The sequence below is a fragment of the Anser cygnoides genome, chromosome 5 (genome assembly GCF_040182565.1).
Source record: "Anser cygnoides isolate HZ-2024a breed goose chromosome 5, Taihu_goose_T2T_genome, whole genome shotgun sequence".
Classification (NCBI taxonomy): Eukaryota; Metazoa; Chordata; class Aves; order Anseriformes; family Anatidae; genus Anser; species Anser cygnoides.
The window spans coordinates 30,679,016-30,696,244 of record NC_089877.1 but is presented as its reverse complement, the minus strand read 5'-3'; the positions used below and the strand labels follow the sequence as shown (position 1 = coordinate 30,696,244).

General features: G+C 40.6%; 1 protein-coding gene across 20 annotated transcripts in view; it reads right to left on the bottom strand.

Annotated features, from left to right (window-relative positions):
• The window catches only part of SIPA1L1 (signal induced proliferation associated 1 like 1), a 210,785-nt gene that overhangs the window by 107,341 nt on the left and 86,215 nt on the right, over positions 1–17,229 (bottom strand). For 18 of the 20 annotated variants that reach the window (XM_066998661.1, XM_066998656.1, XM_066998672.1 and 15 more), the window contains one exon: positions 15,158–15,234. The exons of the other annotated variants lie outside the window; for them this stretch is intronic. The gene's annotated coding sequence lies outside the window, so the exon portion shown is untranslated. The remainder of the gene's footprint in view (positions 1–15,157; positions 15,235–17,229) is intronic. 20 annotated transcript variants of the gene reach the window in all.

The window sequence follows — 17,229 nt, the reverse complement described above, 5'->3', positions numbered from 1 at the left end:
CAGCATTTTGCTTGCTTCCATCTACGGTTTCAAACAAAGTTTGTGGATGAAGCATGTTGTATCTTTGAAATAGACCTGAAAGACGCTCTCAGCAACTTCTTTAAGACACACTACAAAGTTCATGGGTCTGTTCCACAAACACACTTTCACCAGAGCTATCCACAGAATAACAGTGAGCAGTCATTATAGCAGCAGGACACAGAGGTAAAAGCAGAAAATGAAAATGTCACTTCCCTACAGAGAAACAACAGTCTCAGTCACTTTTTCAAACCTTCATGAAATACACAGATAGATTTTAACACTTCAGGTAGAGAAAGGAATAGATATAGAGAAATGGAGATGTCTTTTCCACAGTGTATTCATATTAGTAACCAAAAGACATCATATCAAATGGAGGACTGATGTCAAACAATGATGGTGAAAGCAAATAGCCAAGGGAAAAGTTTTCAGAAAAAAATGCTTTCTTTTTGTTCTGTAGTATTTGTTTGAAAGATTTGTTTTGAGGAATTAGTTAAGACCCAGTTAAATGCTTCCCTAAATCTGCTGAAAAGACAAGAAAAAAGAGTGAGATTAATGTGTAGCATACTTGTTGGTATACCATAATGCAGCTAAAATTAGCTTCTGCAGGTCAAACAGCTGTAAAAAGTCATAAGCATCAGCTTAACTTAACAGGAAACAGACTGCTGGAACAAGCGCGCAAGTAGCACAAGGCTCTCGTCTCAGTGCTGATCTGCATACAGTCACCTTCCGGATTTGGCACCACTGGTGAGTTTCCCTTTGCCTCCCCAGCTGTCAAAGACCGGTGCTGTTAGAACACTTTTGTTTTATTCTCAACACCACTCCATTAAGAAATTGTTAAATGGCTTTCAGCCACAGCCATTTTTTTCTTAAATCTGTGGGTGACAGCATTAGTAAGAAAATACCTTTTATTTACCAGACCTCTTAAAAACCCATTAAAGATTAGATGAGTTCTAAAGCTGTATAAAATGGTTATAAAGACACTTGTTAAAGCTTAGAACGCATGTTTCATTTAGCCATTTTGTGAAAGGCAAACAGTATTTACTATACGTTAAGTGGTACTATGCCCTGAGGTTTCTGCTTAGGGCTGCGACATGTAAATGTGAGCGATGAAATGGACACGACTTGCCAGCCCAGGCAGAAGCAGCAGCTGGGGAAACGTTTCAGCCTCCCTGGGACTCGGCACAGTACCGTGCTTCTGCTGTTTCTGCTTACAGAGGGATGGCTCCTGGGAGGAAGACATCTAATTAGCTCCAAAGACCTCCACGAGGTACTCATTTCACAAACTGAATAATGATTCAAACGCTACAGGTAATGCGATACACGGAGCACCATAAAGGTGACTTCTTAACTGCCGGCTAATGAAGAGCCTCAAGGAGAGCGGCAAGGAGAAAAGGTAGGCAGAGGGGCTGTCTCACCACAGTCAGGTCCACCTTTAAGATCTCCGAGGGACAATGCTCTGTTAACAAAGAAAGTAATGCTGCTTTACCACTATTTTTATACACCTGAACTCACACCACTGCGTATTCCATTTATTTTGTATGATGGTATCCTATTACTTCATACGACACGTTTTTGTACAGGCAGGTATGTTTCCCTCCTCTTTCCTCATAATCCACTGGCATTTGCTTTTTAAAGCTGGTATCTAGTAAAGTCCAGCCTTAAAGATCTTACTCTAAGCAGGAAAGCTTATGAAGTTCCCTAACTATTTCTCTTCCACTATGACTTGTGCGTGATAACAGGGATCCACCATCCCACTTCACAGCCCTTTCAAAACAGACTTCTCCAAGAGCAAAACCAATTTGCTCCGAGACGTGTCAGCCAGGCCCTGAGATGCACGTGGCTCAGAGCCATCAGACCAGGGCTACATCTCTGCTGGTGGGACTTTTCTGTGTTCACAACACATCGGGATCACAAAAAAGGACCGATATTTTGTTCTTAGTCTGTCCTTCCACTTTTCTTATAGTTGCTCCTTCAAATAACACAAGTAAGTATAAATAAGTGGGTTCACATGGAAAGTTCAGCAGCAGAGAAGAACTAGCAGAAAGGAGGAAGAAACCAACAACACAACACCGCTAGCGTTTTTCATAAAAAGAACATTATTCAATCGTATTTCTACAGCTGGTGAGAATTCAGACTGAGCCGCTGATCTGAAGGAAAGAGCAGGACACTGCAGCAGTAAATTTACAGCAGCTAGGAAGGAAAAGGAGGATTTCATTGACACAGAGAATGATATCCACATGCAGAACTGTAACGCCCAATTTCATTAAACTGAGATGAAACAAAAAGGAAAGCAATTTTTTCCTCAAATCCTTACCAAAAAAAAGAACTCTCTCCTCCTTTATTTATTTATTTTTTTAAGTTGTATCTACAAAGGCTCTGCAAGTTAACCAAACATTGACAAATTCAGAACAGCTCTAAGTTTCCCAGTGCCTGGGCTGGACTTCAGTGCCAGTGATCCCACCTGGCCAAGCCAAACTCCTGCTGCAGGAGGGCAGCAGGACTGAAGAACTGATCTGGATTTAAAGCACGCATTTAACTGATGGCTTCATTAGGACGAATGGGACTTCTGATCTAACTCAACACTGGCAGCAACTGAGGGGAGAACAGAGAAAAGGGGGTGAGCACAAATGGATGCACGAGAGCAAGAGCTGCAGCATAGCTCTGCAGGACTGCTGGAAACATGACCTGAAGAGAATGTCGCTGTGTGAACTGTAGCGTGCATTAAGTTGAAAGCCATGGCCTGCCCCCACCTCTCATCTAGAAACAAAGATGAAAGCTTGTACAGAGGTTCTTGGTACCTTTGATGACGAAGCGATGGTAAAAGTGTTAAGCCTACACAGTTTGAAAGCTTTTACAGTTGCCACACAAATTATCGCACCACTCGGATCTCTGTCCCACTCTGTTTTGGGGGGGGGAGAACAGAAGAGCCCTCCTGAGCTGAGAGCTTTTTACTTTCAGTATTTTGTTGCGTTTCCCTGAACTTCCAAAGATGCTCCACTGTCACCAGAGGGCATGCGTGCGCACAGGCGTGCAGCTTTGAGACATCGCAAGCTGCGGGGATTGGCAGGCTGGGGGGCAGCGGGCACGCTGGGGCACAAGCAGCACCCGCTGCTCACCGTACCCACTTCCACGCCCCGGGGGAGGCAGGAAGAGCAGAGGTGGCTCGGCTCTCCCACGGGGAACAACGGCATCACACGGTTTGGTGGCACCTGCCTGCTGTAAAGAACAGGGCACTGTGCTGTCACCTAGGGATTAAAACTGCAATCCATGTTTTCTCTAAAGCAAATGACAAAGTAAAACTTCTAAACATCACAAGCAGAAGAAATCCAGAAAAGCTGATGCACTGCTATTTAGACAACTTTTGTCTACATAATTACTATACAAATCCTCAGTTCTTTAGATGGCCTCCTCTTCCTACAAAACCTCTGCCTAGTTCACCACGCTGATTTCCACAGTGAATAAAAGCTTTCTCAGACCTGTATTTATTATTTTCTTTGCTAAATCTAATGCAGACAGTAATTGCTCTGACTTTACATCCAAAGACACACCACAATCAAGACCCTTCCTTGAGCAAGATATGCGCAGTTTGGGATACCCTACTCATTGGTCCTTGAGAATAAAATTACTAAAAAAACCTATATTTAGGAATTATTTATTCCTGTGTACTTTAACAAACTAAATGTTAACAGCAGCAAACCATATTTCTAACGAAACCCGATGTCAGTTCTGTAAGGAAGGTAACTGAATGGACAACTCACCATCGATGTAAAAGCTTCACAAGAAGTTTGGAAGTCCTTCAGCATAAAATTGATTTAAACCAAACAAACGTATTTTCTTCCAGGAAAGTTTTAAATACCAAGTGGGCATTAACCAACTATGATCTGCCTAAACCGTTTTGATTCAGACATGTTCTGTTATGCATGCAAAGGGGGGTGGAAAAATGTAACACATTCATATTCATTTAGCTGGCCACAAGCATTTTGCACAGTTTTATGTTCTGAATAGCAGCCAATGAATCTCTCATGACAGATGATCATTTTAGTTTCCTTTTGAAATTCCTCTCATCTTTGAGGTTTCACTGGAACCTCCCTCACCAAAAAAATCTTCACTTTGCTGTCTTCGGGGAAGTCCTGAATGCATGCCTACACAACTGAAGCGCTGACTGCGGCGTTAGAGCTCACTCTGCCCCCAAGTAACCCAGGTACCAAAACCAGCAGGAAAAAAATATATATATATAATATACATATACATACATTATATATATATATATTCATCTCACCAGTTGGCCCCTATATAGTTTCCTCTGCTTTCACTACTTATACATATTACTAAGCTAAAATCATGAACTCATTCATGAGCAGAAATAGGAAGTGCGGTTGTGAACAACTGAATAACTGCCCCTACGGAGTAGGCAATTTCAACTTCCCTAATATTTAATTTTATTATTTCCTAAAGTTTTTGCATTTTCAGTCCTTTTTTTCCACCTTATTCAAGCTACATCTCCTAAATCATTCCTCTCACATTTTTCTATTACTTTAGTATCAAACACATCCTGTTTTTCAAGCAAAGGTAAAACTTGCATCATTTTTGTAGTTCAGAGGCCCAATACTTCAAAAAAGCAGTATGCATAAGCAAGGAATGCAGTCATATATAGCTGGTCAAGATGTCTTTTTTGCATCAGCAACATATCCTTTAACTATTTCATAATCTTCAAAACTTCTGCAATTTTACTATTTTGTAGGTTTTACTATTTTGTGGACCTTTGTATTATTTTCCCAAAACAGCGGTGTTTTCAAATACAACATTACAAATACGTTCACTGATACAAACAAATACTTCACTTTGTTCACTTGTTTATATCAATGTCCAAAGATCTTAGTGGGTGATACAATGAAATTAAGGTTTGACACATGACAAAGTAAATACAGCTGAATGCTTCGTCCTAGAATATTCAGTTAAACAAATCCCAAGTCTTAAAACCAAAACCAGTATGAAGCCAACATGAAGATATACGCCAGCAAAAAATTGTTTTATAGAACAGAGATTTTAAGCATATAAAAGTACAGGATACAACATTTTGCTTTTACCAGAAAGCTTAACACTGTGCTTTGCATTTTGTTTTTTTCTTACATAGTGACGTTCTAAAAATACAAACAAAAAATGTTTTTAACATGCATCTCTATCTTTAAAAGTCACATTATTACCTGCTTGAGAAGAATACCTTCATTAATTTATGGAATAAACAGGAAGCAGAACTATGGACAGCTAGGGAGCCAGCAATGCCAGTGCTGGCTCACCCCAGACAAGTAGTATTGAGGGAGACCAATTCCCAGCAGACATAGTTCGTTGCTGAATGATTTACCATCTCAGTTATGCTTACATTGGAGCCAAAGTTTTATCCATGTTCATTAAAACCCCTGGTCTTTTCCCACCGATACTAACTAGAGTCCCTCCTGCAATCCCCCCTTGGCTTCCAGCTCAAACTGACAACAGTATTGTTTCCACCTACCCTTCTCCTACTGAGTTTTCACGGGGATTCACAGAACCCCTCCCTGTGATTTCCTGCTACACACCCTACCTATCTGCTCCACCTGCCAGCCACGCCTGGGGTACAGAAATAGTATCACAACCAGAGGGATAAAGATGCTGACCAGCATGTTAGTGATAGCACAGGTGCAGAAGCAAAGCCATGATTAAAATTAACAGATGAAACAAATACAGGCAAGTAGAACCATGAAGTATGTACAGTAAGGTATGGCTAGAAGAAAGCTTAAGGTTATATATGCCATACAGCAGAAAGTACACACTTTGTACCACGTCAGCTCAGATGCTACTCTCTTTGTGCCGGACAGTCTGCTGTAGACTCACGGATCCTAGCAATGCTGCACACCGAGACATTCTAGGCCATGAAAATTGTCATACCACTACAAAGAAGTCCATCTCTTGATTATTAATTTACAAGTTCTCTCACAAAGCATGACACATGTCCATGATTAGCAAAATCAGTCCACTCTTCTGGCTTCATGGGGTGTCCTGCAGCTACCCAGTACTCCAAAGCATAAGCCGGCATCTAAGCAGGTTTTACTACATTTTGCCTTTACTCTTGAATGCAAAAAAGTTGGATGCTACACACATGCTGTCGTCAACTGAAAATTTCCAGTTTCCTCAAGAAGTTGACAAATACTTCATATAATCTTAAGCAGCTTTTAACATCCTAGACACAGAACATTCCTGGGCTGCTCAATCTGTACTACCTATTCAACACTCTCAAGCCAAACAGCATTTCAAGAACTATATCTCCAGCATTTTTAAACCATCTTAATTTCTTAGTAACACTTTAGGATTTTTAATTCTGGGTAAAGAATTCTTGCAGACTTGGTGATAAATAGCATCTATTTATCTGGGCACCTAGTTTTCTCTCCAAGCAGTTGAAAATGAAAAGAATGTTGTTTATCATCCTAAAATAGCTCTCAGTTAAATGCTAATCATTACCATCGGTGCAAAAGGATTTCAGCTGTACAGCATTTAAGTTCTACCCTTAAAATACTTTGTATTACAAATCTTCCGTGCCACTGCATTTTGTGGTTTGACATGCAATTTAAAATTCCTCTTTCCATGATTTCTCAATTTCTCAGTTTTGCAAAAATATCTCACATCTCCTTGGAAACCTGAGCACAACACAACAGAGGCTTCTGGCTCTAATGCTTAGAAGCAGGTTAGAAAAAACTGCATTCCTTTGCTGGCTAGGAGGATAGGGTTCAACATCTCATTTCTCTATTAATGTATCTAACCTAAACCTATCTCTCCTCCCCATAATTTTCTTACTTCCGTTCACTCAAATCCTATTGATTCCTTCAACTACTAACTTACACTGACCTCGAAGTTTAATGAGTTACCTAAGAAGCTATATACAAAAATGTAAGTGATATAGGGAGGCTAGCAATTCATGAGTAATACTCCACAGAGAAATAAGGCCCCACAGAAATAAAAAAGCAAGAACAGAGACAACTGAGATCCCTTTTACACAGATATTTAAAATTATTGTCATAATCTATATCAAACCATTTCTCTATCAATTGCTCTTAAATTTATTTCAGATCAGCACAGTATAACAACCCACCCCCCCAAACAGTAACTAGTTTCTTGTGTCCATGCCCATTTGTTCTGCCACAACCCCTAGTTTGGGAGCTGCTGTATAGCTAGTAGCATTGCTGTTACTATCAGCAAGGGATGTTTGTCCCCCAGATCAGCAATTCTTTAAGCACCACTCCAGTTGCAGTACGAAAAGAAGTGCTGTTTCTCATTTCAGATCTAGGACTGCCAAGGGAAATACAGGCACACCCATGGCCCTGAGAAGGAACTCTCCCCACCTTTTAGTTCTGTGCCATGCTCTGCTCAAGGCGGCTTTGAAAACAGTTGGAAAAAAACCATCACTTTGCTGCAGCACTGTAGCAGGTTTAGTCAACATGCCCATTGCAAAGGCACCTTCACTATCACAACAAAGCTCATCTTCCTCAAATAAAAACTAAAATACTGAAGGTACTTTGTATAAATTATACTTCTTCGGTAGAGTAAGAAAAAATTTTCTTTTATAGGCATCACTGGTGTTTTTTCAACTGAAGCACGGTGGGAAATTTGAATCATCCAGTTACCACAGTTGTGTTTTTCTCTCCTTTTGGAGACAGGAATCAAGAATAACAAAAAGCATGAAGAAGCATCAGGAAGAATACAATTTTTTTCCCCCCAAGAAAAAGATTTTTAAAATGGCAGAGGAAAGGCAGACCAAGGATTTCCTTCCCTGAATAACACAAGAGACAGGGAAGGCATTCAACTAAATTGAAAGTTGACAAGTTCCCCACCCAAAGAGACTTCATTTATCTACCCAGGGAACTCACTGTGAGGGATGCAGGACTGCCAAGCCAAAAGCTTAGCAACATTAAAGGGGAGAACAAAAGATAAAATGGCATCACAATAGAAAATATTTAAAAATAAATAGCTTTACAACGCAAGCTGAACTAACAGGATCCCAGAGAGAGATTCCCTGGAGCATATTATTAACATAACTGCCTATTGTAGATTTTTGTGCATCATCATCCCAAGCATCTGCTACTAGTCCTAATTAAAGAACAGATGGTCTGACCCAACGTGGCGATTCCTATGACCCTATATTTATCAGCAGGTGGGGAAATTAAGTTTTGAGGTCTCAAGCAAGCAAAGCAAGATTAACAAAAACAGATAGCTAAATAGGTTGCAAAGCCATCTGGTACATGACACTTGCTGAAAATAATATTCCTGAGGATTTTGCATGATGCATTTTCCACAATCTCTCTACTGAGAAAACAGCCTTCTATAAACTCTACCAAATGCAAATATGACTTGACTCCAGAAGCACAGACATTATCCAGCTAATAAATGCATCTCTGTTTTGTGTTAAACTAGTGAAGCACGGCTATTCCAGCTGTACAGTGAAATTTATAGAAGCAGAAGAAATCAGCATGTTCAGATGAAAGTTAGAGGCCATTCTCAGTGAGAACTCCTGAAGGGGTCATCATACTGGTAAACCACATTAAAACAACACAGACGGGGAAAGGAAATAAAAAGCATAAGAACGTTGCAAAACTTAGCTGACTTTGAATAAAGAATTCATCTCTCCCCCCTTCCCTGGTTTCCTAAACAAGTCAGACTTCTGCAGTCACCATTGCTATCCTTCCTTTCTTAATAAATTACCCCAATTATACATACATAAGCTTTTACTAAGTCTGACAAGGCTGTGAAGTCTCAGAAACGATGTAGGCCTAAAATACAAAAGTAGGCAGTTTGATAGGTAAGAGACCAAACTAGTGTCGCCACTAAAGTAGCCAGTCAGCACGTACATCTTGGAAGCAGCCACAGCAGGTTCATCTTACCATCTGATAACTCAGAAATATAGGAGGGAATGGAGGTAAGAGGGAACCAAAAGAAAACTGAAGATCCTAGTGGATCACGGGCATTACACAGGACATGGACAGATCACTGCATGGCGAGGAGGTGGTAGAGAATTAAGTCTCAACAAGCCAGGTTCTGTTACCTACAGTATAAAGGGAAATATCCTCATACTCTAGATACAGCCATGATGGAAAACCAGGCCTGCAAAAAAATGGCAAACTCATTGCCAAAAGGTCAACTTTGGGGAAAATGAAGCTACTCATGCCCTGTGCTGGAGCCATTAAAGATGGTAAAGAAAGTAAGTGGAGGGGTGTGGTGAGGGAGCAGGCAGGAACCAAAAGGTTCAAATGGATGATGATCCCATTGTCAACTTGTAAGCTACTCATGTTCCTGGACACAGTGCTGTATTTCTTCTACTGACAGAAGTATGAAAGTGCAATGCCGGGGTGCATGGCTGACTGACCACACAAGACCATGTGTACCTCCCAAAGGTAACTCCCATCAACTTCCCACAGACAAGTTTGTCAGCATGAAGTCTGTCAGGCCGTTACCTGACAGCTGGGATGTAGGTGTTTTGGGTTTTTAAGTCAAACCCCACTTGAACAAAAAGCAGCAACATTTGCATACCCCTCAAATACCAGTGCTCAAATTCCTCCCTCTCACTCCTGTATTCTCCAAACGCTGCCTCTACAGCATGCCTCCCTCCCCACCTCCACAAGACTGTCTCTACTGTCTTCTCGTCTTACCAGCTCTGCTCTAAAAGCTGCGGCACAGAGACCCGCCTCGGGAGCTGGGCCAGAGCTGGCCACTAGCCCAGATCCACGCACACGTCCCCATCAGACCAGCTGCAGAGGCGACAGAGGCCCACGCATGCAGCACGGATGGCTGGGGAGCCTGCACACAGAGACTCGCTGGCTGTGCGTTCACTCCTCCCCTGGAAGGCTTGCTTAGGCAGTGGGTTCACCATCACTCATTTATTGTTGGGTGTTAAGAGTTACCTGTACACTTTGACATTAACCGCCCCAGAACAAAAAGCTCTCAAGTCTCTGGTTTGAAACCATTTCTTTGTATGCGTGTATTTAGAGCACAGCCAGAGATAAAGCAACAAATTTCCATTTAACACCAGGTAAGAAGTGTTCATAGAGCAGAGAGTTGAAGTCCACAGACCCGAGAAGGTGTCCATCTGCTTATTACCGTTCCTGCCATCCTATGGCCATGCACCCACACAGAGGGATGGGCTGGCTGAGCTTAACTATTCAAAGTATCTAGGGATGGTGAAGAGTAAATTTTTAGGCAGATCAGTCCCTTGCTCTGAGTCTTTGTGTGACTATAGGAACACTTATGCCAGCAACAGAAGCAGGAACATGCAAGAAGGAAGTTCTTTCAGTGGCTGCCTGGGTTTAAGAGCCCTTCGTTCTGGAACAGACAGTTGAGAGGAAACAGAAGGTCAATAAAATCATGGAAAACACGGAAAAGAGGAACAGGAAATCATCATTTGATTTCTCTCCAAATATTAAAATTGGGCAGCAAATAAAATAGTTAGATACCCTATTTAGAATAATGACAATACCTTACAAATCACATAAACAACGGATCTCTGTCAGAAAATACTACTAGACTCCACAAAGCTTACTTATTTCATGCTTCAATGAAATAAATATCTATTAAAGCACACTTTGCACATGATGTCTCCCCTGATGCGAGAGTCAAAAGCTACTAAACGCTAGAGGAAATAAGTGTGTAAAGATCATTGTGTGCTTGCCCTGCTCTCATATTCTTCTCTAAACTTCTGATACTAAGCGAGCACCATGTCAAAAAGATTGCTAAGGTAGATGGATGCATGGCCTGTCCCACTATGTTTGTTATTATGGCCTTCTTAACCAACTACCATATAGAAAGCTAACTCAGACACATTCACTGGTATTTTGGAAATTATTCTATTCAGAGTGTTTTAATGGAAGTCCATAGAATTTAAGTCACATAGGAAAATACACTGTGTATTTATGAACAGCCATACTTTATACAAAAATATGACCATGTTACTGGTAATTACCTCTCCTTTGTTGAAAAGTTTAAGGAAAGGATTCTTGCAACAACATTCTGTACTGGAAGAAAAATCAAGGATTTAAAGGCTTTACTAAATTAATACGATTTCATGAACCGATTTTTTCCCCCATTAACAGATGTAAAACACTGACTTTACCCAAAATGAAGTGCAAAACCTGAAAGAAGTCTCCCACTTTTCTTCCCTCCCTTCCCATACAGACACAGAAAAATGGACTTGTGATCTGTTTACTCTGTGAACCACCCAGCTCTCTTGACTCAGTGACAGCATACATCATGTCACATTTTTATCATCACATGGGAGGTAAGAGAGCATCACTTCTGTTAGGTATAGCTTTTGCCTGTATATTTTAAATGCAAGTCAAAAAAGTGCAGGCGCACTGCAGAAAACTGCATTCCCAAATCTGATTATAGATGGAGAACACAGCTTGAAATACATTAATCTGTCCAAGAAGTACCCTTATTTTCTTTAGGTGAATAATTCGCCTCCTCCTTCAAGAATTTGTTTTCAAGATTTACTGGTAAAAAGAACGCTTCAGATAGTATGCACCTGAATGGAAATTTGCAAATACTCTGTTGGAAAAAATATATTAAATTCAATAACTTTTAACAGGCATATATGTAAAGAGCTATGGTGATACCTTGAGAGGCATCTGAAAAGTGCTGATAACCAGGAGATTGTTATAAAGAAAATATTTTACGGTGATAAAAGAATGAGAACACCCTCAGAACAAGAGTACTTGGTTATACCTCCTTATACTTGGAATTAATGTAAGCCTGACTGTCACAATTTTTTGCAGATTCTTAAACACAGCAATGTGAAGTATCCTTAACATATATTTGATGTCTCAGCTAATAGTAACTGGAAAACAGAATTACCAATATCTACGGATTCATACCAATATTTAAAATAGCTCTCCTGTATCTTCCTATGCAAAACAACTTCCATTAACATGTACATGAGCTTAACAAAAAGAAAGGTCTCTTCAGGGTACTTAAAAGATTCCCAACTCAGCCGCTCAGTTTATGAAAAACTCTTACGGGCTGACTTCAGAAGGTGATGCGCCTCTTCCCCAGGAAAATTCTGGGAGGAAACAGGTAGTTAGCAGCAGCTCATGAAAAACTACCTGCCTTCTTTCAAGACAACTTCTCCACGAAGCCCTGATGCAACTTCCCTAGCTTCATCAAATTATACACAAACTAAGGACAGAATAGTGAAAAGCATCACAGATACTTAAGTGGTTGTAGAGGGAGGGGAACTTGCACAACCCCGCTCACCTCCAGCAACACCACCATGAGCACAGGCAACGCTAGTTCTATGCAGTGTGGTGCAACTGCATAGACAAGGGTGGTGACCGAAATTAAACAGCGGCAGCCCCACTGATGAAAAGCTGAGGAGATCAATTGTCATGCTGCCTAAGTCTGGGGACCACCAGGAAGGTGCTTCTACATTGACAGCCAAGTATGCTTTTGTCTTTCTTTCTAATTATTTTCTTCAGCTTTTTGTGAGACACATTGAATCATTCATCTTCTATTGCTCAATTGCACGGTTATCAAAAACACTTTTGTTTACACATGATGGACAGGCACATTTGTAAGACACATTGAATTATTTCGTCTTCTATTGCTCAATTGCACGGTTATCAAAAATACTTTTGTTTGCAGATGATGGACAGGCTCTGAATTCCACTGGTGGTTCACAGGCTAGAAGCTGAGAACAGACACATTGGTAAAAGCATATGAAAGCAATAAATTTTCTTGAGTGATTTCTTTTTTAAGTGAACTTTGGGGTCAATCCATCAAATTGACAAGCTGTTGGCTGTCCTTGCTTCTCTTCAAACTGCTGCAGCTAAGTTCATTGCTAACTCATCAAATAATTTGCTTATTTCCTTATGTCCCCAGCTATTTTAAACTGAAATGTGACAGAACAGGCTCTTAGCCTCTCTCTCGTTATTCCATATTTTACACTGTGTATGGCTCTTTCCCCAGTTACTGGCCTTCTCCTTTGATGTCTTCCCATTCATAAGAGCCTGAACTTTAAAAATTAAATTTAGTGCTTTTAAAAAAAACTAGCAGTGGATGATTAAATGAAATTGCTGGTAAGACTATCATACTCACAAAAAAAAAATACAGTTTCGGTACAAGCGCAGTATGTTTACGTAAAGCAGGTGCAAGAAAAAGCGAGCTCTGCAATTTTTGCTGGATTCACTGAAATTGAACCTTTTGCCAAAGCCTCTTCTTGGTCACATTACTTCACATAAAATATACTCTACAATTTTACATTTAAAACCAGAACACTTAGATGTTCTAATACTATGAAATCCTTTTGTGTTAAATGACCAATTAAGCCAATAACTGAAGCTTCAACTTTTTTGACACTAATAAGAAATTTAGTTATAAACAAGAAATTATTAGAGGGGGTGGGTTGGTTGTTTATTTTTTATTTTTTGAGACAATAAGGTCAATGGTTTGTGCTGTAGGATTCAGTGATCTCATTATTTGTGGCTTTTGTCTTTTGTTTTTTGCCATTGAGAGGTTTATGTGGTAAGCCATCTATATTTGACATTCATTCTGTATAAAAACAGCTGATGATAATTTTAAAATTATCATTATGTAAAAAGCAATAACTTTCACAACTGTTATTTTTACGGTACAACTACTATGACTACTAAATTCCTACACTTGCTTTCATAACCACAGCCCAGAGTAGCTAGTACAGGCAGTCCATTTTTTTCCTGTTTTGAGTAGTCTACAGAATGACTGTAATTTTTAGAGAGGAGACAACACGTGCACACCAAAGGAAATAACTGTGGTACTATATGCATTCTTAACTTTAAATAGCTATGATGATCCCAGAGGATTCAATGTTTCAATTCTCAACTATCTCCTAAAATGAGATGCTGCATAATACTTCTGTGAATTATTTTACCATGGCCAAATATGCAGCTGTATTTCTCCTACGGTTTTGTATTCTTCTGTGCTGCAGAACAGTGCAGACCGCATGAGCATACTCTGTGGTCCAGGGCTTCCTAAGTGCCACCGTGTTGATCTATTCAGTCCAGATTAGGGACAAAACAGGTATTACCATCCAGGAGGCCCACAAGGATTGCACTGGGACCCCTCATGGAGCCTGAGGCTTCAACTTAATGTTACAGCATGAGGCAAGCTGAAGGCCTGCCCCTGCCAGGGCAGGGAGGCCGGATCCTCCCTTCCCCTGCTCCACTCCTCCCTTCCCCAGGCTACATTCACCTCCTCATGTGACAAACACATTCAGTTTCCAAACCAGTAGAAAACTACCTACTAACAAAAAAAAAAAACCACAGTATTTCTAGAGAACAGCAGCTTTGAAGGCTGATCTCCATGGTGCTCATATCTAAAGAAACAAATACACAGTTCTTCAGCAATCCCAGTAAATCCTTAATTTCACAATTTGATGGTAATAATGCATTTAAGTGTAAATGAAGATCTGACAGGGTACCCATCTTCATCTTCAAACACCTACATACATACACAGGTCTGATGAGCTGTGCTCCCATGACTCAACTAGTTCTAAGATTGCTGGCAAACCATGCTAAGTAGGCAGCTCAAGGGCCTCCCTCTTCCTCCTGATCAAAATTGCTTTAAAAAAAAACTCTTCTACAATATGACTTGCAATCCAGAGGGGAGCTTTTGGCTTTCATTCCAACACATATTCCCAAAACACAGCTGTAAAGTATAAAAATCAATTAATAATGTTTTGATAAAAGACAGCTCACTCAGACACCACACAGGACAGATTTACTGTTCTCATCATTAAATAAAACATTCAGAAATCCCCAGAGACTTATTTTTCACAAATGTTGACAGAGATGTGTACTGCTTTTATTATCACTGTCTAAGCTAGAGAATAGAAGTCTACTATTCATTTCAAATGTCCAAAGCCAAAAAAGGAGCTTCCCCTGAGCATCCATCATTATTCACAACTATGAATCATGAAAAATCTTATTTAATTTGTGGTTAAGACAACAGGAATATCAAGCAAATGATTTTAAGTACTAAAAATTTCATTTTTAAAACTGTTCAGACTTCTCTGCATACACACATTCCTGTGAATGTGTTCAACTAATTCAGATCATGAATTTGATATTCACAGAAGAGTTCCACTTACAGAAAGACAGTTCCTCTTGGAAATATCACAGACATCTGAGGAAGGGCACAGGAAATCTCTCTTCAAAGATGTACCAGCTGGTAAAATAGAGAAAAAAATAAAATATACAGATAAAACTCTTGATCAGATTTAACTAATTTAAAATCTAGGTAGCCAAAGAGTTGGAGAATTAAATTCTCGAAAAAGGAATCTTCTACTGAGAGCACCTGCCACAAAATTTCAGATTTTTGCATCTGCAGTGATATCAAACAGCAGTACAGTACAAACATCCAAGACTTTAAAGACAGTGATCTGCACTCCCCCTTGTCCCCAGAACCTCCTTTTGCTGCTTGTTCCTGCCTGGTGCTCATGATTCCTTTCTTCCCTTTTTTTTTTGTTCACTCCACTCCCTCTTTTTCCCGCCTCCCTTCCCCCCCCCCCCCCCCCCCCCCCCCCCTTTTTTTTTTGTCAACAGTTTCCTGCTCTTACATCCTCTTCTTTCTTCCCTCCCAGTTCTTGGCCCTCTGTCTCCCAGCCTAGCATCTTTTCCCTTCTTTCTGCTCTTCAGCTCTTCGGTATTTGAATCACAATCATTTCCTCCCTCCACTCCATACTGATGCCAACAGAGAAAGCACCACGAGTACAGAACAGATTGTCTCTGCACGCTCATTTCTGAGACATGCCACTAAAGGAGCCCGCTATTTCCAAGAAAAGCAAGCAGAGGAGAAGACCAACCTAGACACTGCAGTCCCACACCAGGGCAGGCTCAGCTGCCCCCCGAACGCGTGCCAAGTCTGGCCAAGCTTGCAAACCACGAGGCATTGAAGCAAAATCAGCATTATTCAGAAAACTTAGCAGCCAGGACAGTATACCTAAACCACGTGTGGGACATCTGCCCAAGCTAAACGTCTTCATCAAAAACAGCTTAAATTGGGACAGGTTTTCTCACAGTACAAGAGTCCCCTTTAAGTTACTGCTGGAGCTACTTACCTAAGTAGCTGTGTATTAAGCCTATTTTTTTTTCCTCCACTGCAAGTCCTAGAGCTCCGACTGATGAGTCACAATAACCCTAACATTCACAGAACTGTGTGTTTAAGGCAGATCACCACCAGCGTGGACTTGCCTTACAACGCAAGGCCGTGAACCTCGGCAGATGAAGGGCTGACTGACGAGCAGCACCGACTCCCCCTCGGCAAGGGGGGCCAAGGCACAGCTGCAGTCAGCTACCTGGAAATACGCTACCTTCATTCATCTCTGAGAGATGCTCAGAAAAAGATCATTTGAAGTAGTATACAAAACTGGAGTACACATGCCCATTCTCTCTCACTCCTGGTTACAAGATCTCTCAAACAACTCAAATCAGCAGATGGGGGCACCTGGCCACCCCTTTCAAAGGCAGCACCAGCTTAAACGGGCTCAGCAAAATCCTGTGTACGCCCAACTCCAGGATGCTGCATCCAACCTAATGAATTTCTCCATTTACGACTTCTGTCATGCAGACTTCCTGCCTTATCCTGTGATGGCTTTACCAGCTGAGCTTTTTGGTTTTGCTTTTCAAATATGTTTGGGGCTCTCAAGAAAACAGAATACCTGTAACTACCACTTAAGCAGCAACGTTTGTTATTTCAACAACTGCTCACAATTGAGATTAAGACACTAACAACGGGAAGAAGAGCAGAGATGGAAAAGAAAACCAATCTTTGCTCAGTGGTGTATCATATTCCTACTGTCAGTAACATAATTCAATTGGTTTAGGCCTTGCAATTTTTTACTTTTAGCAAATAGTCCTGAATTTTCCTTCAGGTCACAAAAGGCAAGCTAATATTAAACTCTGCTACGCAACTACATTTTCAGACCTTCAGCTATCTGAAATTATTTTCTACTTGTTTTGCACTTAAAATGCTTTCCCAGACCTGACAGATTAAACAGAAGCCCATTCTTGAAGCAGATGTTAGCAGAAAACATACACAGAAAAGTCTACTAAACCAGACAATCTGCATCTGTTTGTCTCGCGTTGCTCTTCAATGCTTTGATCTTATTGTTTAGGTAGATTTAGATCTATTTCACAGAACCAAATAAAGTAAGAAAGAGAT